This window comes from Panthera tigris, chromosome D1, assembly GCF_018350195.1.
Source record: "Panthera tigris isolate Pti1 chromosome D1, P.tigris_Pti1_mat1.1, whole genome shotgun sequence".
NCBI lineage: Eukaryota > Metazoa > Chordata > Mammalia > Carnivora > Felidae > Panthera > Panthera tigris.
The window spans coordinates 67,040,739-67,064,039 of record NC_056669.1 but is presented as its reverse complement, the minus strand read 5'-3'; the positions used below and the strand labels follow the sequence as shown (position 1 = coordinate 67,064,039).

General features: G+C 45.0%; 1 long non-coding RNA gene across 2 annotated transcripts in view; it reads right to left on the bottom strand.

Annotated features, from left to right (window-relative positions):
- Positions 1-22,454, bottom strand: part of LOC122231143 — a 28,877-nt gene extending 6,423 nt beyond the window's left edge. Inside the window, exons 1-3 of one of the 2 annotated variants that reach the window (XR_006208299.1) lie at positions 21,958-22,451; positions 20,865-21,097; positions 19,467-19,837 (exon numbers count right to left, since the gene is read on the bottom strand). This is a non-coding gene — a long non-coding RNA (uncharacterized LOC122231143). Of the gene's footprint in view, positions 1-19,466; positions 19,838-20,864; positions 21,098-21,957 lie in introns of those variants that run through there. The other variant, XR_006208300.1, reaches the window with a different exon arrangement.
- Between the last annotated feature and the right edge of the window lie 847 nt (positions 22,455-23,301).

Here is a 23,301-nt window from a genome sequence, read left to right as displayed (position 1 = left end):
GCTTAGCTGATCAGAAAATTGTAACACTTTGGCTTCAGTGTTTTCATCAGCTTATAGCTAAGCATTCATTAATTATGCAAAACAGGCTTCAAGGGAACGATTCTATTGAGTTAATTAATATCAAGTGTTTCTAGCCAATTAGCAGCCTTCTCTCTTATTGCAGGGAGGCTGCTGTGGGACATGCCAGGCAGAGCAGGCTCCCCTCACACTCCTCTGCTCTACTCCTCTCTTCTGTTTTGGGAGCATTCCTGATTGGAAGGCCGCAGGCAAGGACTTCCTCTCCACCCCTAGACCTCTCTTCATCCTGGACCATTCCAATGTCCGTTTCGACACTGTGCTACAAAGTGTGGTCTGTGGACCAGGAGGATCAGCATCATTGGGGATGTTTATTGAGATGAAGAACTCTGGCCCAACCCAGACTTCTTGAATCAGAATCTGCATTTTAACAAAATCCCTTAGTAAGCTATAGGCATCATCTTAAAATTTGAGAATCACTGATACAGAAGACCCATATAAGACCCTGACCCTCACAATTCCTGGCCCCCTTTTTTTAATGTTTATTTATTTATTTAGAGAGAGAGAGGGAGAGAAAGAGTGCGCACACATGTGGGAGAGACAGAGAAAGGGAGAGAGAGAGAATCCCAAGCTGTGAGCGCAGAACCTGACCTGGGGCCCAAACTCACAAACTACGAGATGATGACCTGAACCCAAATCAAGAGTTGGACACTCAACCAAATGAGACATGTAGGGCACCCTTTTTAATCCAGAAACCTCCTGGTCACTTACATTAGCCACTACAGACATCCATGAGCACATCTGGAAACTTGAATTCGTCCATCTCTCTAATCTTTCCATCCTGTCCTGCTCCCTGACCATTTTCAAATACCAACATGTAAATCTCTCATTCTCTTATGCCCGGTGCATATCTAATGGAGACCAGCCATGATTGCCCATCCATCTGTCCTCTTGTAGAGTCCTCTCTTTTTCCTTAATCAACAGCACCTTAATCTTTCGGTCTTCATTGTGCTCAGCTCTCCTGCCCTGCATAGATCCTATGACATATGGTTTTTTCTTAATTTTTTTTAATGTTTATTTATTTTTGACAGAGAGACAGAGCATGAGCAGGGGAAGGGCAGAGAGAGAGGGAGACACAGCATCCGAAACAGGCTCTAGGCTCTGAGCTGTCAGCACAGAGCCCGACACAGGGCTCGGGCCTGCAAAACATGAGATCAGGACCTGAGTCGAAGTCGGACGCCCAACCAACTGAGCCACCCAGGCACCCCGATCCTATGACATATGTTAAGGCTTCTGGGCTGCTGAGAAATCTTCTACACACCCCCAGCATCTTTTTCCCCAATTCCAGCCACTGTTCCAAACTGCTCCTCATCTTTCCAAGCTCCTCATCTCATCAGGTAACTCCCCTCTTACCCTACGGAGGAAGCCAAGCCATGCAGACAACTCCCTTTCTGGTCCCTTTCAAACTTACCTGCCTCTGAATGTATCTCATTCTTCTTCCCCCACTTCCACAATGAAAGAGTGTCCCTCCTTCTGTCTAAAGTTAGACTTGCAACCCAGGTCTGCACACCCTTCCCAGGTAGGGCAGGTCCCTGTAGGAGTGTGGTCCCATCGATCACACCTTCTCTTCCCCCTAACTTCAACCTTTCCTCTCCATGGGTTCCTGCCCCACAAATTATAAATGTGCACAAGTCTCTTCCTTTTTTGAAAGGAGTGCCTGTCGTAGCCTTGTAGACTTCCTGAGGTAACCTCCTTTCCTTAGCCCTCACTTAACAGGCAGGCTTTTTCAATTCCCGTTCGCTCCTCAGCTTTGAACAATTCCCCCGAGGCCATCAGTGACTGATTGTCAGATCCAGCACGCCTCACCTTGTCTGGCCTCTCTGTGGCATTTGTAGAGCTGGCATGTCCTCCTTCCTAAAGCTCTTTTTCCTATTTGATGGAGTGGCACCAGTCCCTCTGCCCAACCCTTTGATCACTCTATCACCATTTCACTGGCTCTGATTGGTCCTCTTTCCCTGAAATGTCTCTGTTCACCACATTCTTTTTTTTTTTTTTTTTTTTTTTTTTTTTTTTTTTGCCTTCTGCTTTACACACTTCTTTCCTAAAGGACCTCATTCAAACTTGGGCTTCAATTTCCAGTATGAAGATAAACCCAAATCTATTTCTCCAGGCCAGATCTTTTTGCCTTTCTTCAGAATTCTATATTCAACTCCTTACTGAAGGACCTTTCAATACAGATGACCCAGAGACACCAAAAGCTTGTGTCCCACCTCCATCTTTCCTGGTCTCACTTCTGAGCCTTTTCCAATCTCAAAGAATGAGACTGCCATCCATCCTGAGGCAAAGAGAGAAACTTGGAAGTCAGTTCTGTCCATTTTCTCCTTCTTTCTCTTCTTGCTGGCTGCTCACTCCTCACACTTCTCCCCACCTCATCTCCCAGTCTCTTGGATCTGTCAACTTCTCTCCGTCTCCAATGCTGTTGTCTTCATTCAGACCCTTGTCCCTTCTCCTCTGATCACTAAAATATCCACATAAATCTCTCTGCCAATCTCTCTGCCATCAATTGCTCTCCAATTCATTCCACATTATTGCCAGAGTGAGCTTTCAAAAATATAAATCCAATAATGATTCCAGCCCTACTGTTCGACATTCTTCAATGGCTCCCCAGAGTTTTCAGAACAAAGTTTAAACTCTGCCTTCATAGATTCTGACCACCTTTCTTGCTCTGCATCCCCCGCCACTCTCTGTGCTTTCCTACCACAGCCCCTGCACAGAATTCATCAGGTTCTATCAATCTATTGGAAGTCCCTCAGATGTAGCTTGCTATTTCCTGTCCCCAGTAATTCTGTTCTTTTTACCTAGAATGTCTTTCACATCTTTTTTCTGGTTAACTGCTACTCATCCTAAATAACTCAATTCTAGTATTATCTCCTCTGAGAAGATTTTTGGACTATCTTTCCAGCAATATGACTTGGATGCCTTTTACATGTGCTATTAGCGGTGATATTTTAAATAACTGTCAGTTCTGTCCATGTGTCTCTACTAAGTATCTTATCTGCTTAACTTTACTCAATCCTCATAATCATGCTATGATTCAGAATTATTATCTCTATTTTACAATGAGGAAGCTGAGGTTCGAAGAGGATAAGTAACTTGACTGAGGTCATACTGTAAAGGCAGATTTCAAACCAAGGTCCATGTGATTTCCCAACCACTATGCTATATGCTACCATTCCCCACAGAGCATTTTGCTTGCTTTTACCAAAATATTTATCAAAGTGTCCCTTAGCCTCTGGTCACGTTTGTCTCTACCTGCCCCTGTTAGAAAAGACAATGAGGTCTTTGAAGTCAGGTACTATGCCTTTCTTATTTGTGTACTCCTCATGCAGACTACAGGGCCCTACATGTTAATGATTCAATGAACATGAGTGTATTGGCCTGCTTGGGCTGCCTTAACAAAATACTATGTACTGGGTGGCTTAAATAACAGAAATTTATTTTCACACAGTTCTGGATGCTGGAAAGTCTAAGATCTGGCAGGGTTTGGTTTGTGGGGAAGATTGTCTTCCTGACTTCTAAACACCTACTTTTTTACTGTGTCCTTACATGATGGAGTGACTGAGCTCTCTGGTGTCTTTCTCTTATGAGAGAATCAGTTCTATCAGATCAGGGCTCCACTCTATGACTTCATTTACCCTTAATCCCCTCCTTAAAAGCCCTGTCTCCAGTACAGTCAGATTGGGGGGTGGAGAGTTAAGACTTTAACCTATGGATTTTCAGGGGACACAGTTTAGTCCATAGCAATGGGCTACGCCCCTCCCTCCATTGTTTTAGTACTATTTGGCATAAATCCTGCCAACAGTGAAGACTGAGTGGCTTAGGTCTTCAGAGCTATTGGAAGTCCCTGGGATGATCCCAAGAAAACATTGCAGAGGAGGGATCTTGAAGGATGCATTGACTATATGTAGGTTGAGAGGATGTAGAGAGAATTTCTGATTGGAGGAAGAAGAAGTGGGGGTAAGGTGGGACAATGTGGTCAAAGTCACAGAGTATTCAGGAGATAAGTGGCTGGGAGAGGAGGCTTGGACACCAGGTCATGGGCCTTGAAGGCTCTGCCCAGAAGCACGGATTTGACACAGGCCAAAGACTGCATAACCTTTCATCTCTCCAACATTTGAATGCTTGGTTGGGGTTCTTGACACTAAGTCAGAAAAATTCTGAGGCTGCATCTGAACTTATCAGAAGAAGGTTGTGATGGATTAGTGATGTCTGCCCTGGCTCTGAGGACAGAGGAAAAAGAGTGGCAGAAGGACGGTTGTGGATTTGCTACCTCTGCTAGAGAAGTTGCCCTCCTGGTTACTTGTAGAACTCAAGTAGACTCACAGAGACCTGAAAAAATATCTCCTCCCATCATCACACAGTGTCCACTATGTGCTTCTAGGGTGTCATTTCTCAGTGCCCCAGGGGACCCAGGACAGTGTGGGGTGCCATGCAGGGTTGGAGAGAATGGCAGGTTCCCGCATCTGTGCTTGGCTTTTTCCTGGGACTCCAAAGTGTTTCTGCTTGTGCCTACAGCTCTCCAAAGTGTCTCATAAAAGTTGGTTAGTTCTTTTAGCTTCTGATCCTCACCTTCCTAACCTTAGGGACTCAGGCACCATTCGAAGGGTCAGGCAGCGAACAAAGGTTATGTCATCTGTGGTCCTTTTCTCCATTCTTTCCTGCAGCCCCTGACCACAGCCAAACTTCTCATGACTTCCTCCGTGTATACATGATACATTATACATTAATGAGACAAGTAGATCTATTGAGAAGATGGGTGTTGACCATATCCGGAGCCCCTGATCCTCCATCAAAATGCCTTATTCCAGGGAGAATTAAACTAGAAAATACAGAAACACTCTGCAAATTTCTCCCCTGACTCTCGCACCACTGGTGGCACTGGGAGCGTGTTAATAGATCACTCTGCAAATGCACTGTGCTAAGCACTACGCATACACTATCTTGTTTAATCCACATATTAAGTCTCGAGGAGGAAGGTAAATGTTGTGTGTGTGCTTTGGATTGTGATGCTTCTGCCAGTAGTCTTAGTGTTTATTTCCCTGCTGTCCTTCCTTAGTAGACTCTTTAAAACCAAAGATGGAATTTATATCTATATCTGAGCCAAGCATTCAAGGCAAACAGCTAACCCCCCCAACCCTACTTCTGAATCCAAAACTAAAAGGAAGATGTTACTAAGAAGTAGTGATAATAGCCAGCATTTATTGCACCCTTATCTGTGATTTAAGAGTTTTACATATATTTACTCTTCACGACAGCCTGAGGAGGTAGATGCTACTTAAGATTAGGAAAGTAGGGCTGAGAGTGGTTAAATCACTTGCCCAAGGTCAAACAGCTGGTGGTGTTGGAGCCACAATTCAAATGCAGGCAGTTGGGCACCAGCACATAGACTCTAAGCCACTAGGCCATGCTACCTCCTCCAAAGTGAGGCTCCAGGAAACCAGGTCACTTCTGGTTGGTCAGACCTCCCATGCGAGGTAAACACTCTTCTTGTGAGCGGAGAGCAGTTCAAGGTTTTGTTCTAACACTGAAGGCCTTCCTGGGCACAGCTCACCCCCTCTGCATGCAGATGGAGGCTGTTGCCATGCTTAGCCAAGTGCACCTGCTGGTAATAAATACCGTGAAAAAACAATTTGAAATATAACTGCCCTGACACTGGGAGGGCAGGGGAGGAGTCAAGGCATTATCATGGGAAATCTGTCCCATGATAGATTTCTGTCCCAAAAATTTCTCATATTTTTGCTGTCAAAGTGAGTCAACCAGAGCCTCCCTGAGAATAAAATGAAGAGGCCTGAAGCAAAGACTGAGTGTTCTTGTCAGAGCCCATTAAGGTGACCAGTTCAGGCAGAAGGTGGTGGTGTTAATGCACAATTTTCCCATGGTTGGTTTGGAGATTCCCCCTCTCTGTCTCTTTCTCTCTAGTATGCATGTACACACACTCATGCATGCACACACACACATACACACACACACACACACACACACCCCTCAGAGCATGAGGGATTTGGTTGGCCTCAAGGTCCAACCTAAAGTAACTGGAATAGCATCTCTTGCCAGGTGTTCTGTCAACACTCATGTTGAGGAAGGTTAATAGGCTTGGGCCTAACATATGGCTCTATGCTCTGATCATTTTGGGAATGCTGGATTTAGCAAAGTTAGCTATTTCCCACAGGATTCCTCAGGGCCCTGAATACATTTGTGTAGGCTATGAATCTCCAAAAAGAGGACAGAGTATGCAGATTTGACCAAATTTCTTTGCCCACTAGTATTATAGGGAACACACTGTGGGAACTGTTTTCTACAGCAGAAACTCTGGTCTTCCCCTCCTTTCAAAGCTCCAGATGCTAGACCTCTGCCTGTGAACCATGCCCAATCCACTTCTGCAGCCAACCTGAGCAGCACAGGAAGACTTCAGTGACCTCAACTTCCCCAACAAAGGTCCTCGAGAAGATCATGAGGGCAAAGCAGCAGCACCCTGACTCCCAGGCACCTGCTGACCATAACACGCTCTTTCTCTTCCTCTGAACTTCCCCTTCACCACAGGTGGGCTCAGTCCTTACATCCGGGCTCTTATCCAGTTTCTTTGCCTAGCACTTGATTTCTATGCTGGACTTGAACTCTGTCCTCAACCTTATCCCACTTGGTGGGACCCTGACCCTTGCTTCTCTCACTACTCCCTCCCCAGGGGCTGTTCTCTACATCCAGATGTTCTGCTTCTTCCTGGGAGCCTCCTATAGCTGGAATGTTTCCTGAGAATAGCATTGCCCCTCTACTCTCATGACCTCTACCACTTGGGTGACCACTACCTTGCCCAACAACTTGCCCAGCCCCATGTCCCTGGCATGGATGTCTGTTGTATATATACAAGCATGGAAAACCTTTGGCCTTTGGGCAATAGAATATCCACCAGACTCACAGCCAGGCCATGTTCCAGTTCTCAAACCCACCAGTGCTATCTACCTGTCAGCCTCCTTTGGTCTCTGTTGATGAGGTCTTGGTATGCTCAGTAGCTAGGCCCCTCCAAAGTTAGGAATAGGAGCTTGGCATTTCTTAGACAATGTCCCCATCCAACCACAGGTCAACAAGACACAAAGCTAGGGTTCAGAGCTCAAGACCAAGACACAAGTGGTGAGAAGTGTTGGGGCTTCCCTTGTACATGGTGCTGGCTGAATGATGTGGAGGGCATTCTCATGGTTTCGATTTTTCTGGGAAAAAGAGGACAGTTATAGTAGATCAATGATTCCAGGCATTTGGATATCATGGGCTATTACAGTTTCAAAAATACTCTTTTAGAGACTTTATAATGTTGGCAACCAAATAAGAGACAATAAAAAATAACAATAATCTGTATCGAGAGGCTGTAACAAGAGACTGTTTTTTAATACCAAAAAAGTAAAGAATATAATCTCAGCATTTGAAAATTGAGTTCTATGGAAAATTTCTACACTTTCTCTGTTTCACCAGAGACCAGTAGAAATTGACCATGGATCAGCCCTAGCCTAGGGCCTGGGATTTTTGGGCCCCTGTCCAAGATGCTCTCTGAAATCTCCTTAGATCTTCTCATCCTTACTGCCTGGCAGTCACACATACCTGACAGCTCAGATTACAGGGTGGCACTTCCTTTTATGAAAACAAATCTGTCTTTCTGCACTCATACACCTCAGTCTTGGTTCTGCCTTGACCTGGAATGGGTTGACTGCCTGATTTCTAAGGCATCTCTTCGTGTATTTGAAGCCTGTACCAAAAACCTTCCATCAGCTCCCCTCTTGGTCCCTTGCCCCAGCTCAGGACTGGAGGGTGAGGAAGGCTTCCCAGAGAGGAAGGGAACAGCCCAAGCACTAGGGATGCCTCTATCAGCCCACCTTCCCTCTTCCCAGGCCTGCCTTCAACAGAACAGGAGCAGGAAGATGCCAGGCAGAAGTAAAGAGGCCGAGAGAGGTGGGACAACTGAGCAGCAGGAGCCCAAGCCTCATGCGACAGGAGAAAGCTTTGGCAGGAGTCCAGAGACATCATGGGATGGGCCTCTCCCAGAATGCATGGCTCTGTCACCTCCAAACCAGAGCAGTTCCAGGGCTGTCCTTGCAGCATGGGAGGAGACCTTACTGCAAGACCTTCTCTCAGAAGAGAGAAGTATGCCTCTACCACTCATTTGTGGATCATTGTCCCAGGACACAGCTGTCTATGGGCCACACACTAGCAGCCCTAGCTGGACATGACACATCAGGGCAGAGTTCTACCTCTCCATTCTGTGAGTCAGAGCAGCTTGGAACCTGCAGGAAGACCATGGCCTCAGCAACAACCCAGGGAAAAGGAAGTGACACTCCTCGTGAGGCCCCAAGGCATTCATGAGGCTCATTCCCATGTATCAAATGTTGAGCTTAAAATTCTTCAGTGTCTCCCATTCTTTAGATAAACAGCCATATTAAAAAAATTTTTTTTAAATGTTTGTTCATTTTTGAGAGAGAGAGTGAGCAGGGGAGGAGCAGAGAGAGGGAGACACAGAATCCGAAGCAGGCTCCAGGCTCTGAGCTGTCAGACACCCAGCTGAGCTGTCAGAGCCACCCAGGCACCCCTAAAAAGCCATATTTTTAAACTTGGACTACCAGGCTCTTCCCGACTCACGAAGACCAACCACACTATCTTTCAGTTCAAATGTACCCTGCCTTCAGGCATGGACTGGCCCCTTCCTGTGAACCCTTCTCGTGACATGACCCCTTTTATCTCCCTAACCCTTGCTCATCCTTCAACTCTCAGCTAACCAGCCCCCTCTTAGGGAGGCTTTTCTTGACCCCCTGGTCTGGAGTTGTGATGATACAGTGGCCACTAGCCACCTGTGGCTACCGAGCCTTCGAAAAATGGCTAGTCCAAATTGAGATGTGGCATAAGTGTGAAATACATGCCAAATTTTTGAAAACTTGGTACAAAAACAGGAATGTAAAATATCTTATTGATAATTTTTAATACTGATTACATGTTTAAATCATATTTTAGATATATTGGGTTAAGGAAAATATTATAGTATAATTTCACTTTTTTTTTTTTTACCTTTGCTAATGTGGCTACCAGGAAATTTAAAAGTTATGTACGTGGCTTGTATTTGTGTCTCACATTATATTTATATTGGATAGTGCTGGTCCATAGCATAACGCCCTGGTATATGTTTGGATAGAGCCTTATATGTTTTCTTCCTGACCATTATTTCACCTTATAATTATGCATTCCTCCTGGAATATAAACTCCATGAGGACAGAGACTGTGTTCATGTTGTAGTCTTTGTGACCTTGGGCAACTCTGGTCACGGCTCTGAGATAAATGGAGATGAATAGGTCTATTTTGAAAGTATTGCTTGGGGAAATAAGAGGATGTATTGTAGCACCTAATATAGAGCCTGGCACATAGTGGGTACTTGATAAATGGTTGCTGTTATTATCGTTGTTATTAAAAATAAATGAGCAAAAAGCCTTGGCAACAGGCCATCTAATGGTAGCATACTTCAATCACTTGCCAAATGTATTTCTGTGCTGTATTAGTGATTAGTGATCACTAATATTAGTGATCTGTATGTATGACCTACGCTTTGTATAGGTAAATGCAACCACACATGGATATATGCACTAAGTATACACGTTATTGAACTATGCAGTCTGTTTGGGTAATATATACAGAATAGGAACAGAGTGAATATATTTCCATAAGTGGTCCTGCACAAAGACACATGATCCTGAAACAGAACTGTGTCACCTCGCAAAAAGTTTCAACACCACTGTCTCTATGAGCTGAACAAGGGGCATATGAACATTTGTTCCTAATTAACAACAACAAAAAAATCTGTCTCGCTTATTCTTAGTAACCAATCCTAACCCCAGTTCCTGAGGTGCTACTTGTCATGTTTCATTTGAGAAAGGCATCATCACGTCTCCATGGTGCCAAGGAAGGGCTCCAGGTCTCTGCACTGCATACAAAATGGCAGCTCCCACTTGTCATGTATCAGCACGGCAGCAGGCCAGGGGGACTGGCTGCCCAAAGACTTGGTGACAACCCAGCACCTGTCAAAGTGGGGGCCAATGAAGCTAAAAACCGTAGCGTTTCCACTAAGAACTCTAGAGGCAGGAGCATCCAAAGCAAGACCTGCTGAACAGTGACTTACTGACCTCTCTGTGGGCCCCAGCTGCTAGATCTGGGCCTGGAAACCAGGTGCGGTCCTGCTCCTTCCGCCTTCCCCCTGCCCCACAGCATAAAGAAGAACTGTATTCGGTGGCCCTTCCCCCAAGGGGCCATGAACCCAAAACTGGGGCTGTAGAAGCCTCCAGGTTACGGACAGGCCAGCAAATGGCATTGAGAATCCTAGGCTCCTCCTGTCCTGTCGCCAGAAACTCTGAAAGCACAAGTTGCTCAGGGCCCACAGACCTTTCCCTCCCTTTCCTTCCCTTTCCTCTCTCCTTTCCACCCATTGTCACACTTTATTCACGAAAGTGGTTTGAAAAGCTTCAGCCTGGCTCAAAGTGAGGTTACTACAGGGGTTCCCAAACTCTTTCTGTAAATGGCCAGATTATGAGTATTGTTGGCTTTGAGATTCACGGCAATTCAGTTGCAAGTACTCACTTCCTCTCTTGTAGCGCAAAAGCAGCCATAGACAATAGTAAATGACGGATGTGGCTATGTACCAATAAAATTTCATTCACAAAAACAGGTAGGTAGGATTTGGACCACAAACTATAGATTGCCAACCGCTACTTTACAATGAGCAAAGCAAAAAAAAATTCAGGTGTCAACCAGAACTTTTGTTTTTAAATGAACTAGGATGGGATGAAATAGAATAAATAGAATATGTAGAGCTTATTGCATGTAGAAATAGGTACTGTGTTATGAATATTTTGTTACAAATATGTTTTATCCAAACACACCATATATGTGTTTGACTATGTTCCAGACAGGAATTATAATGTATTTCTTAGTCTGAGCCAGAATCAGAAAAGTTTGAAATACACTGGTATAGTGGATGGAATCTTTCACTGGAATCTGGGTGACCTGGGTTAAAAATCTCCATTCTGCCACCAGTTTTCACTTTGAAATTTTAGAAGTCACTTCCCCTCCCTGAGCCTCAGTTTCACCTGCAGGCTCTGAGATTTCATGGGGGCATCATCATCATCTGGTATAGCTGATCCAAGACACCCACAAAGCAGATGATCCTGCTCTGAAACTTCCAGGCAGTTTAGTTTCATCCCCAGGGTGTCTACCCCTCTCCAGCCGGGTATCTTTTTAGCTGAGAAACATTCCCTTCATTGCATGGCTTGAAGCCTCATTGAACAAGTCAGCTCCAGTTTGTGGATGAGACTGAAGCCCAGAGAGAGGAAGGAAGACACACATCTATCTCATAGGTGCCTGAACCAAACTCAAATGTTGGCTTGTTTTTTAGATCTAAAGCTCTTGCCTTTTTCTCAGCAGCATGATCATCTTTGGGGGGAGTAGTTTGCTGCAGCCCCAACCCCCAAGCTGCAGCTCGCCTTCTATTCTTCCTTGGGAATAATTCCTGATCAATTATTAAACACTTAAAAATGAAGCAGTGACTGCCAGGAGCCAGTGCAGGCTTACCAAGAACAGGCTATGTCAACTCACATCCTTTCCCTTTTTCATGGGTTATTAAATCTGCAGATCAGGGAAATCAAGTAGACAGTGTGTAACTGAGCTTCCAGAAGATGCTGACTAGGTGTCTCACAAGACCCTGTGGACCAGCTGGTGAGATGAAAGCTGAAGAATGAGTGAGTGAACCTGGTTCATGGTTAGTAGATCAACATAACCAAAACACATCATTTAATGAAGCGAAGAGGGTCTCTGATGCCTATACATGAGTGGAGAGAGTGGCGAGGACTCCAGCAAAGAGGAAGTCAGCCCAAAGGGAGAAGCCACCAGCACCTCGCTGTAGTGTCCTGTGGCCATGAGGAGACTCGAGCAAGTTGGAGCCAGAGCCCTGGCTTTTCAAAGAAGGTAAAAATCTGGATGTGCCATTTTAAAATGTTGCAAGCACATTCCAGTTAAAAAACAAACACTGGGCATAACCAACAAGACACATCTGTGGCTCCAATATGACCCCAGACACATCTGCAGGTCCAAAGAATGTCCGTTTGTAATGCCTAGATTAAAAGTCTGCTGTCAACCAAGAGGAATTTCTCCGAGAGATGACACAGGGCTCTATTCTCTGTCCTGTCCTCTTCAACATTTTCATCACAGACTTGAATGAGGACACAGAAGGCACAATTATCACATAACCAGATGTCGGGAAACTGGGAAGGGGGGCTGGCAGGATCAAAATTCGGAGTGATTTTCACAGGCCGAACCACCAAGCCAAACATGTCTAGATGAGCCTTATTAGAGAAAAATGTAAGGGTGTCGACCATAGGTCAAAACAAATTAGACCATAACTGCTCCCATTCATGCCATACTGCTCGGCTCTCTGCTCCTCTACATGCTGTATGTGCCCTTCTTTCCATTCCTCTTCTAGTGGGTCATTCTTCTCCCCTGGCCTTCCGGAAGCAAGCCAATACTGTCTCACAATGCCCAAAGCCCTTCCCTCTCCTTAAGGGATGCTATTGTCCTCAGCCTCTGGCTTCTGCAATCCATCTCCTAGAAGCTAGAGCCCAAGCCTGTTCCAGCTACCTCCTCATCCAAACTGAACCAGCAAACGAGGCTTGATTGTTTTGGTTTGGAGTGCTCAACCACCATGGGAGTCACCCAGACCCAAGGAAGTTCATGGAGCCAGACCCAGCTCCAAGATGGGGAGCTCAGCCTTCACACCCTCTGGACCATGAGAATGCAAGCCCCACCAAGGCAGGATCCTGTCCATAGCATCCTTCCCTGTGGGCCTGGCACTTAGCACAAAGCCTGGTCCAGATGAGGTAGCCAATAAATATTAGTGGTCAGGGCTATAAAAATGCGCTTTTTAGGCAGTCAAAGAGATATGAATGTTAACTATGGATTAGATAACAGTAAGAAATTGTTAATTTTGTTAAATGTGATAATGACAATGTGGCATAAGAACATACCTCTCCTTTTTTTTTTTCCTTTTATTTTTTATGTGGGGAGGTGCAACATAAAGGAATTTAGGAGGGTGATAACATGTCAGATTTTCTTTAATCTGCTCCACCCTGAGGAAAATGAGGGCGTGGGTTAGATCCAACTGCATGTGTGTGTCTGTTGGGATATTTTCAAAATAAAAACTTAAAAATTTGATGAGGCTGTAACTTAGACCTCCCACCAGTGGAGGTGCTCTAACTGGGGTTAATCACAGCAACCCCAGCCTGCAGCACATGGAGCCCTTCTGGCCGAAGCCTAGTCTCCTTCCTTTTGGCTCCCCACGAAGGCGGGAGGAGAGATTCCCACCATGTGATGAGAAAGGACCCAGGATTCTCTTGGCACACTGGCCGTCTCCCATCCCATCCCCAGCCGGGCCCCAAAGCAGCCTGCCTTGGGTGAGGCCCTGGGGCTGAACAGTACAGCTGTCAGAAAAATTATCCAAAACTTGGAGACAAAGGGTGGGTGGCATGCCCTTTCAAAGTCACAGAGGGGTCAAGGGCACCCAGGAAATATCTAGGGGATTGTATTTGGTTCAACTCACTATTTACTATTGATTTAAAATCTCAGATTTAGTAAAGTTACATATTAACTTGTTGATTTTGACCACTAGTGGTATAAATAATTTCTATCCAGTGAAAAAGATACCCCTAAAGTTTACATTTATGACCCTATTAGACACTAATCAGTTTTGGATCCAGCCCAGCAAACTTCCCTCAGCATTTCCTACAAATATCTACCTTCTTAATGTTCTTGAAGCCAGTTCCAATGTTAATTAGACTGGTTCTCTTATTAATTAATGAGTAGAATAAAATCTTTGACATATGTTCATTTTATATTGGTACGAGAGTGATGTTTTTTAACCTTTCGAAAATTACACTTTATCAATATCCTGGGACCTGTCTCCTGTGAGTCAGCTGTTCCCATTCTGTTGACATGGGAACTGTGGAGCTGGCCCATTTCCACATTGGATGGTTCCAATCCTTTAAAAAAAAAAAAAGTTTCTTTCTTTCTTTTTTTTTAAGCTAGAATCTGTCTCTGTAGACCTTTCTTCCTCTGCTAATGCAGTGAAAACAGTGAAGGCTTTGGAATCAGACAAACCTGGGCTCAAATCCCAGTCCCACCATTTATCAGCTCCTTGACCTTGGGAAAGGTACTGGATCTCCCTGAGGCCCTCCTTTTCCTGATCATCCCACCTTGAGAATTAAATGAGATAGTGCATGTAAAACACTTAGCACAGTGCTTGGCAGATACCAGGTGAGTTTACCTTCCTCTCAATCATTTCCTCATTCATTCATTTATTCAACATTTATTGAGGCACTGGCGGTAAATGCTGGAGATGTAAATATGCATAACAAATAGCTCCTGTTCTGAGGGTGCATGCAAATTTGTAGGAGAGAAAGAAATGTTTAAAAAGAAATTCTAATACAGCATGATAAGTACAACAATACAGTCGTGTACAATGCACAGAGGAGAAAGTGATTAGCTCTGAGGCAGAAGCAGAGGTGGTTGCCAAAGCAGACTTCCCAGAGAAGGTGATCTCTACAATGTGTTTTGAACATAAATAAGGGTTTTCCTTACACTCAGGGAGGGAGGGAACATCACAGGGACTTGGAGAAATAAAACGCATGCTGGGTCTTGATGGAGTATAAAGAACAAACGGGGCAGGGAGATGAGCTGAGATGGGACGCGGAGATGAAATTGGTAAGCAAAGGAGGTTTCCTTTTTTCCTTACAAAATGATGGAAAGTTTTTGAAAGACTTTAGGCAGGGGAGTGATATTAACTTGTGTGTTTAGAAAGATTACAGTCTCTAGGGGTGCCTGGGTGGTTCAGTTGGTTAAGCATCTGACTTCAGCTCAGGTCATGATCTCATAGCTTGTGAGTTCGAGCCCCACATCAGGCTCCGTGCTGGCAGCTCAGAACTTGGAGCCTGCTTTGGATTCTGTGTCTCCCTCTCTCTCTGCCCCACCCCTGCTCACACTCTGTTTCTGTCTCTCAAAAATAAATAAACATTTAAAAAAATTTTAGAAAGATTACAGTCTCTTTAGCAAATCGTGCTGGGAGAACTGGAGAGCAACATGCAGAAGAATGAAAACAGACCACTTTCTTACACCATTTGCAAAAATAAACTCAAAATGGAAAAGGTCCTGAATGTGAGACAGGAAACCATCAAAACCCTAGAGGAGAAAGCAGGCAACAACCTCTTTGGCCTCAGCTGCAGCAATTTCTTACTTGACACATCTCCAAAGGCAAGGGAATTAAAAGCAAAAATGAACTATTGGGACCTCATGAAGATAAAAAGCTTCTGCACTGCAAAGGAAACAATCAACAAAACTAAAAGGCAACCGATGGAATGGGAAAAGATATTTGCAAATGACATATCAGATAAAGGGCTAGTATCCAAAATCTATAAAGAACTCACCAAACTCCACACCTGAAAAACAAATAATCCAGTGAAGAAATGGGCAGAAGACATGAATAGACACTTTTCCAAAGAAGACATCCAGATGGCCAGCAGACACATGAAACGATGCTCAAGCTCAACGTCACTCCTCACCAGGGAAATACAAATCAAAGCCACACTGAGATACCACCTCATGCCAGTCTGAGTGGCTAAAATGAACAAATCAGGAGACTATAGATGCTGGAGAGGATGTGGAGAAACGGGAACCCTCTTGCACTGTTGGTGGGAATGCAAACTGGTACAGCCGCTCTGGAAAACAGTGTGGAGGTTCCTCAAAGAATTAAAAATAGAACTATCCTATGACCCAGAAATAGCACTGCTAGGAATTTACCCAAGGGATACAGGAGTGCTGACGCATAGGGGCACATGTACCCCAATGTTTATAGCAGCACTTTCAACAATGGCCAAATTATGGAAAGAGCCTAAATGTCCATCAACTGATGAATGGATAAACAAGATGTGGTTTATATATACAATGGAATACTACTTGGCAATGAGAAAGAATGAAATCCTGTCAGTTGCAGCAATGTGGATGGAGCTGGAGGGTATTATGCTAAGTGAAATAAGTCAGTCAGATAAAGACAGATACCATATGTTTTCACTGATAGGTGGCTCTTGAGAAACTTAACAGAAGACGTGGGGGGGGGGAGGGGAAAAAAGTTACAAACAGAGAGGGAGGGAGGCAAACCATAAGGGACTCTTAAATACAGAGAGCAAACTGAGGGTTGATGGGGAGTGGGAGGGAGGGGGAAAGTGGGTGATAGGCATTAAGGAAGGCACTTGTTGGGATGAGTACTAGGTTTTGTATGGAAGCCAATTTGACAATAAATTATATTTTTAAAAAAAGAAAGAAAGATCATAGTGACAGCAATATGGGGAATGAAGCAAGACTAAGGTTAGAAGCATCTTTGAGGGGTGTTTGGGTGGCTTGGTCAGTTAAGTGTCCAACTTCAGCTCAGGTCATGATCCCATGGTTCATGGGTCTGAGCCCCTCATCAGTCTCTGTGCTGACAGCTCAGAGCCTGGAGCCTGCTTCAGATTTGTGTGTCTCTCTCTGCCCCTCCCCAGCTAGAGCTCTGTCTTTCTCTCTCTCTCTCTCAAAAAAATAAATAAACATTTAAAAGTAAAAAAGAAGGGATCTTTGACAGGCCCATCCAAATTATGGTGAAATAGGCAAAACGTGGAAACAGAATGGAGATGTTTAGGAAATATAATTCACTGGACATGGAAAACTACGTGGCAACCATGATGACCACAACACCCACCCTCCCTTTGGAAGGGAAACTCAGCAAACTGGCCCTTTAGCAAAGACCAGCAACTAACTGGACCAGAGTGGACACCTGGGCCAAGATGAGCCCATCCAGAGGCTGCTCAGTTACCAAAAAGTAGCTGGGTGTGAAAAGCTCTGTTCAATAGGATTGGTGGTAATTCACTAGGACTGTCAGATACTTTCCTTCCAGAATTTGAGTGGGGAAAATGCAAAGATAATTAGTCAGCTGGGAATAGGAAGAGAAAGGAGAATGACGTGTAAAGCAAAGTGCAGATGCTATGGAAAAGAGATCAATGCCAGAGGCAACAGCAGCCCTGACACCACTAGAGAGCCAGACACTCTACAGTAAGGTTGCTGTTAAAGTCTTAGAGTCGCCCGCATCTGGGCATAAACCCAGCTAAGTACATCTAGGTTCCTTGCCACCAACACAACCAGCACACTCCTATTCTCTTGCTTTGCAACTGGTCAGATGTTAGGGAAAGAAATGCATAATATCTGGATACAGGTCCCATATCCTCCAAGTCTTCCCTTCTTCAAGCTAGATACCACCTCCTTCCTTTACTCTTCCTCATTGACCCTGACTCTGCGTTCTCTCCCTACTCCGATTTTCTCCATTGCACAAATCTCTGGCTGATCTTGCTTCCTGTCTTCAGGATCCAAAGTCAGGGCACTTGGTTCTTTCCCAATTCCTGTCTCCACTTGCCTATTTGGAGCTCAGCCCTTCCCCATGCCTCCCATCCAAACCCTATGCTGCTCTACCCGTTAGCAGGTCTGAAGGAGAGAAAAGTGGCAAAATGAGACAGAAACTCCTGGTCACAAAGAAGAACAAGCAAAAATTTCTTGCTTGCTGGAAAGAACGACATTTGATCCTCCATTCAGGAATAGTATTTCTCCAGGACCCTGGCTTAGGAGGTTTGAAACTGACATTTTAAAAAGAGGATCTGCTGGAACCCAGATATCAATACATTCCACGAATGGTCAGATATATCCCTAAAAGTAGAAGGATGGAAATTGAAGCTCCATGAAAACTAAGATTTGTCTTCTTCATCACCAAATCCTCAGTGCCTAGAATAATATCTGGCATGCACTAGGAACTCGGTAAATATTTACTGAGTGAGCAAATGTATGGATTCACAGCAAGTCTGCAGAGAAGCCTCTGATGGAATGTCAGAGTTCTCTGTCCTCAGCTTAATATGATTAATAATTGAGTGAAAACGCAAAGGGATTTCTGGGGGAAATAGATAAAACAAGAATGGAGCTGGGAAGAATTGAATGCATCGGTGAATTGACTCAAGATTTAAAATATCTGAAGAAGACAGAGCAATCATCAATATTATAAGAGATTTTAACAAAACTGTCATACCAGTTGAGAGACAAGAGTTAGCAGCAGTTCACCTGGAGAAGAATCATGGGTCTTAGTTGACCATATACTCAGTAGGAATTTGAAATGCTAAAAAAAAAAAAAAGGTGCCAAGAAAGCCACTGTGCTCTGAGGCACAGAATCCAGAAATGTGGAAGGCCATGGTCTCAGTACAAGATGGGCTACTCAGACCACCTTGAGAGTAATTGGCTTAGAACAAGAAATATGATCAGTGGAGCAAGGTGTGGGAAAGGATGGAGATCATATGACATGAGAAACAATGGAAGGAACTGGGTGTGTTCAGTCTCAGAGGGTAGAGGAGTTCTCTAAGGCTGCCATAACAAAATACCACAAACTAGGTGGCTTAACCCAACAGAAATCTATTCTCACACTGTTTTAGAGTCCAGAGTCCAAAATCAAGGTGTTCACAGCACCGTGCTCCCTCTGAAGTCTCTAGGGAGGAGCCTTTTCTGTCTTTACCAGCTTCTGGTGTGCTGCCCCCACACCTGGCATTCCCCAGCTTATGGCTACCTCATCCCAATCTCTGCCTCCGTCTTCATGTGGTGTTCTCCTTTTATGTGTCTGTGTGTCTTACAAGGACACCAGTGATATTTGATTAAGGCCCACCCTACTCTCGTAGGACCTCATTTTAACTAATTACATCCACGGCAACTGTATTTCCAATTAAGGTCATATTCTGAATACTGGGGATTAGACTTCAATACCTTTCTTTGGATGACACCATTCAGCCCATAACAGGGCAAGAGAATTGTCTTCATGTGTTCAAAGAATTCTCTTGCAGAGGATTTTATTCGTATGGCCCAAAGGGCAAAACTAAGAACAGGGAGTGAAGATCACGGGGATGCAAATTGTAGTTACTTATAAGGAAGGACTTTCAAAGTGTTCAAGTTGCCACCCTTGTGACTCCCAACCCTAAAGCTGTTGAGGAAGAGGCAAGATGACCCATGGGGGTGGCTCTGGGGGGAATTCTTTCCTGGGAAGGGGTCAGGCTGCATGGCCTTGTGTCGTTCTCTGTTGACTTGATTCCATGTGTCTCTGCCCTTTGGTACTGTGTCACAAGAGAACCATCTTTAACCAAGCAGAGATTTAAGAGGTTGTTTCCAAGAGGTGATATAAGCAGATGAGCTCCATGATAATGCAGTCTGCTTATGAGAAATGGAGCGTGAATTGCAAACCCAAGAAATGAATATAAATTCAGCATCTATTTTAATTTTTAATTGGAAAAAAAAGCCCATCCTAGCCAGAAAGAATAGCGGAAGAGTGTATTTTGCACAGCACTATAGAAAACATTTGTTAGCGCTGCTGAGACGAATGGCATAGTCTTGTCGCCTCTGCCACCCTCGCAATTGGGATGGGAACGATTTCTACAGGGACTGCCACTGCTGGCCGCCTCCGTGGATAATGAAGGTCATGGTTTATGGTCACAAACTATTCTGCTCCAGATGCAGCTTCATTGGTATGCAGGCATGGAAACCCAGCAGCCAGCCCCACGCGCTGATCAGATTTTGGAATGTAGTCATAACATATCCCCTCTCGAACTCCCTCCCATTTTTCCGGACAGTCTACCACAGAATGGAGCAGCTGGAAGAGAGAGAGGGGTCAGAGGAAGAGAACTGGCATTTATTAGGCACCTACTTTATGCCAGGCATTGGTCTCATTCAATTACGGAGGCTTTGCACCCTGTGGATAATGGTATCGGTGCGTGTGTGTGCGTGCGTGCGTGTACATGTGCACATGTGCATGCACAGTTGCACATGTTAGCACATTTGTGATCTAGATAGAGAAATGAGGGAGAAGGAAAGGATGCAAAGTGCTTAGAAGAAGGAAAGATTATGGACCAAAAGCCGCATCATCAAGGTGGAGGCCTGGGTCCAGTCTCATGAGACCATGAAGTAGGCCACATCTTTGGGGGCCAGATAGAGAGGTTCCTGCCTCCAGCAGGGGAATCCATCTGGGACAGGATCCACAGGGTCAGCCCAAACTGGAGTTTTAGAGGTGCCTGGAATCAAGGTGGAAAAAGCTGAAGATCCAGCTGAGGATCTGAGAGGAGGGAAGGTCTTCCCAGCCAGATGGACCCCATCTGGACATGCAGGTATCTCTGTTGAGAATCCTAAGGCAGCCAAAGCCCTAAACTCGGTCACTTTTACTCACTTTACATTCATTTATTTGCTTTATTTGCTCTGGAACCTCAATAAAACTATCCCCTTTAAGGTTCTAGACCAGTGGTTCTCGGGCACAAGGATATAAGTGGATCAATGGGGAGATTACTTACAAAGCAGATTCCCAAATCCCACCCTCAGAGAGAGCCAGATTCAGTGGGTTTTGGATGAAGCTTGATGATGTGTACATTTAAAAAGCATCTCAGGTAAAATGGAGGGCCATGCTATGAGAATACTACTCAGATCATTTATGGCTTTGTCAGGGAAAAAAGAAAAGAGAGGTATGTGTCCATAGTTTGCCTAAAAGGGAAAAAAAAAAGAAAAGTGTCCCTGGAATGGCCAAGTGTGCTGGTGCCACTGTATAGGAGTCTGAGGGGCCTTGGAGGCTGCCCCATAGCTGTCCAGCTCTTACAAGTTTTAGAGATTCTTGATTGTGCCTAAAATCTCACCATGATCTCTTCCTTAGGGTACAAGAATGTTCAGCTTTTTCAGCTATTAACACCTTAGTACGAATTAGACCATACTCAGCCAAATCCTTTCCCAGAAGAAGGAAACACACAAGAGAAATGAACTTTTCTGGAACGTCCCCATGGGTGTCTGGCACTGTGTTCAGCACTCTGTGATGAAGATCATTGACTGATGCTTGGTCAGTGCTCGTACCAGTCCTTTGAGATGGCATTTTCTGCATTTGACAGATGAGGAAATGAGGCTCAGAGAGATTAAGTACATTGTCCAAGGTCCCCCAATTGATGGTAGTAGACCCTAGATATAATCCAAGTCTGTCTTCCTCTAAAAACCATCCTTTGCCCATAGGATCACTCTCTAAACAGAGACTCTTATAAAAGGGAGGAAGTGGGGGAAACCCTAGAGACGAGTCCTGGGTGAGCTGCTACAGAGGGAAGGAGATGATGACCAAGACAGGACATTGGCATAAAGGTAGTGGGTCTAAAGGTACCTTGTGCTTTCCTTTTTTTTTTTTTTTTTTAAATGTTTTAATGTTTATCTTGAGAGAGCATGCAAGAGTGGGGAAGGGGCAGAGAGAGAGGGAGAGAGAGAATCTTAAGCAGGCTCCATGCTGTCAGAACAGAGCCCTACGCAGGGCTTGATCCCACAAACCATGAGATCACGATCTGAGCCAAAATCAAGAGTTGGACACTTTACCGACATAAGCCACTCAGGTGCCCTGACAACTTGTACTTTTCAGTGCTTACACTTTGATCTGGTTCTTGAAGGGAATTCTCTGTCCGTCTAAATGAGTACTGGCATTTATCCAGACAGAGGTAAGGGCACAAAACGTTATTTCCCTAGATGGTCGGCACTGTGGGAAAGACAAGACCTGGGTGGTGAGCAGCTGGTCACACCTTGGATTGACGACAAGGATGGGGTCAAGGCCTGGTATGCCTGGCTATCAGCTCTTAGCTAGGCATGACATGTACCTCATCGGGATGGGAGGAGGGTTTGCACAAGAACTGAGCAAGAGGACTTTAAACAGAATGTAGTTGGGGCAGGGGCGAGGCCCAGGTGAACCCGTGGTTGCTGTACCTGTGGCGCTGTTGAGAGAGTGTAGTGGGAACCAGCGGCTTCATGAGTCAGCTCTCAGGGCAGGCTGGAAACAGGCCCTCGCCTCTTCTGGGAGCATCCATGTGGCAGCGCCTAGGGCAGTGGGCCTCTCTGGGATGTCCTGCCGTTCCCTCGGCTGCACCTAGCTCACACAGAGCCCACCTGCCTGCCTCCAAAATCGGTTTCTACTCTGACTTTGCTGATACTGTCAGAAGCACCGACATTCTTGGAGGTTCCACAGCTGGACCACTTCTTTGGATGCTCCCTTTTTCCCCATCCTGTCACTCACCACAGCCTGCCGATGGCTTCTATATAACATCTCCTCACCTTCTCATTCTCACTGGCACAAGCCTGGGCCAGGCCCAGCCCACACCTCCTGCAACTCTAGCAACTCCAATTCTAGCAACTCTGCAGCTGGCTGTTTAAAGTTTTCGATGATCTAGCCCCATACTACCTCATAAACAACCACTCACTCTCCCATTGTTCACTCACATGAACCACTCCCTCCCATCAGTATGGCCTGCTTTCAGCCAGCCTCATTCCTTTGCTCATGCCATTTCTGTCACCTGGATTTCCATCTTCCAAATACATTCAGCCCCCACCCCCTTCTGTCCATTCAACAAACACTAATGAGTGCCTACTATGGGCTGAGGACCCTTCTAGGTGCTGAGGATCCAGTGATGATCAAAACACAGACCCTCTGCTCTAGGAACTTACATTGTAGTGGGGAATATGGAAAATAAAGCATGGTAAAGGGACAAAGAATGGCACAGGGTGGTCAGGGAAGGCTGCTCTGGGGAGGTAACTTTGGGTCTGAGACATGAATGCGATAAAAGTCAATTACATGAAAATTGGGGTAAAAGCTTCAAAGTCTTCTCCTTCTTAGAGATCAACATAAGCTTTTTAGAAATCACCCCTACCCCCAAATTCCAGGACTTAGTCCCTAACATATTCATACATCCCTGAGCATATCCTGCCTCGAGTTGCTTTTTACCTTTCCGTGCCTAACCAGATGGTAAGTTCTTCTGTGCTACCTTCCTTCACCAGCTACTGCCAGCGAACTTTGGTCTCAGATGAAATGTCCCCTCCTCAGGGAATTTGCTCTGACCACCTTCCCCATACATTCTAGCAGCCCATGCTTGTATTGCATGGAAGGTTGAAAGTGACAGGTTAATTGTGGTTTGAGCAGGCAAGGATCACTCAGCTATGGCAAAATCAAGGAAAAATCATTTCACTCTGCTTCTAAAAGCTGACTGTGAGGAAGGAAAAAAACTCTCTTTCCTGTGACTCGAGGAACCTCTTTGTTGGTGTCATTTATTCATAGCG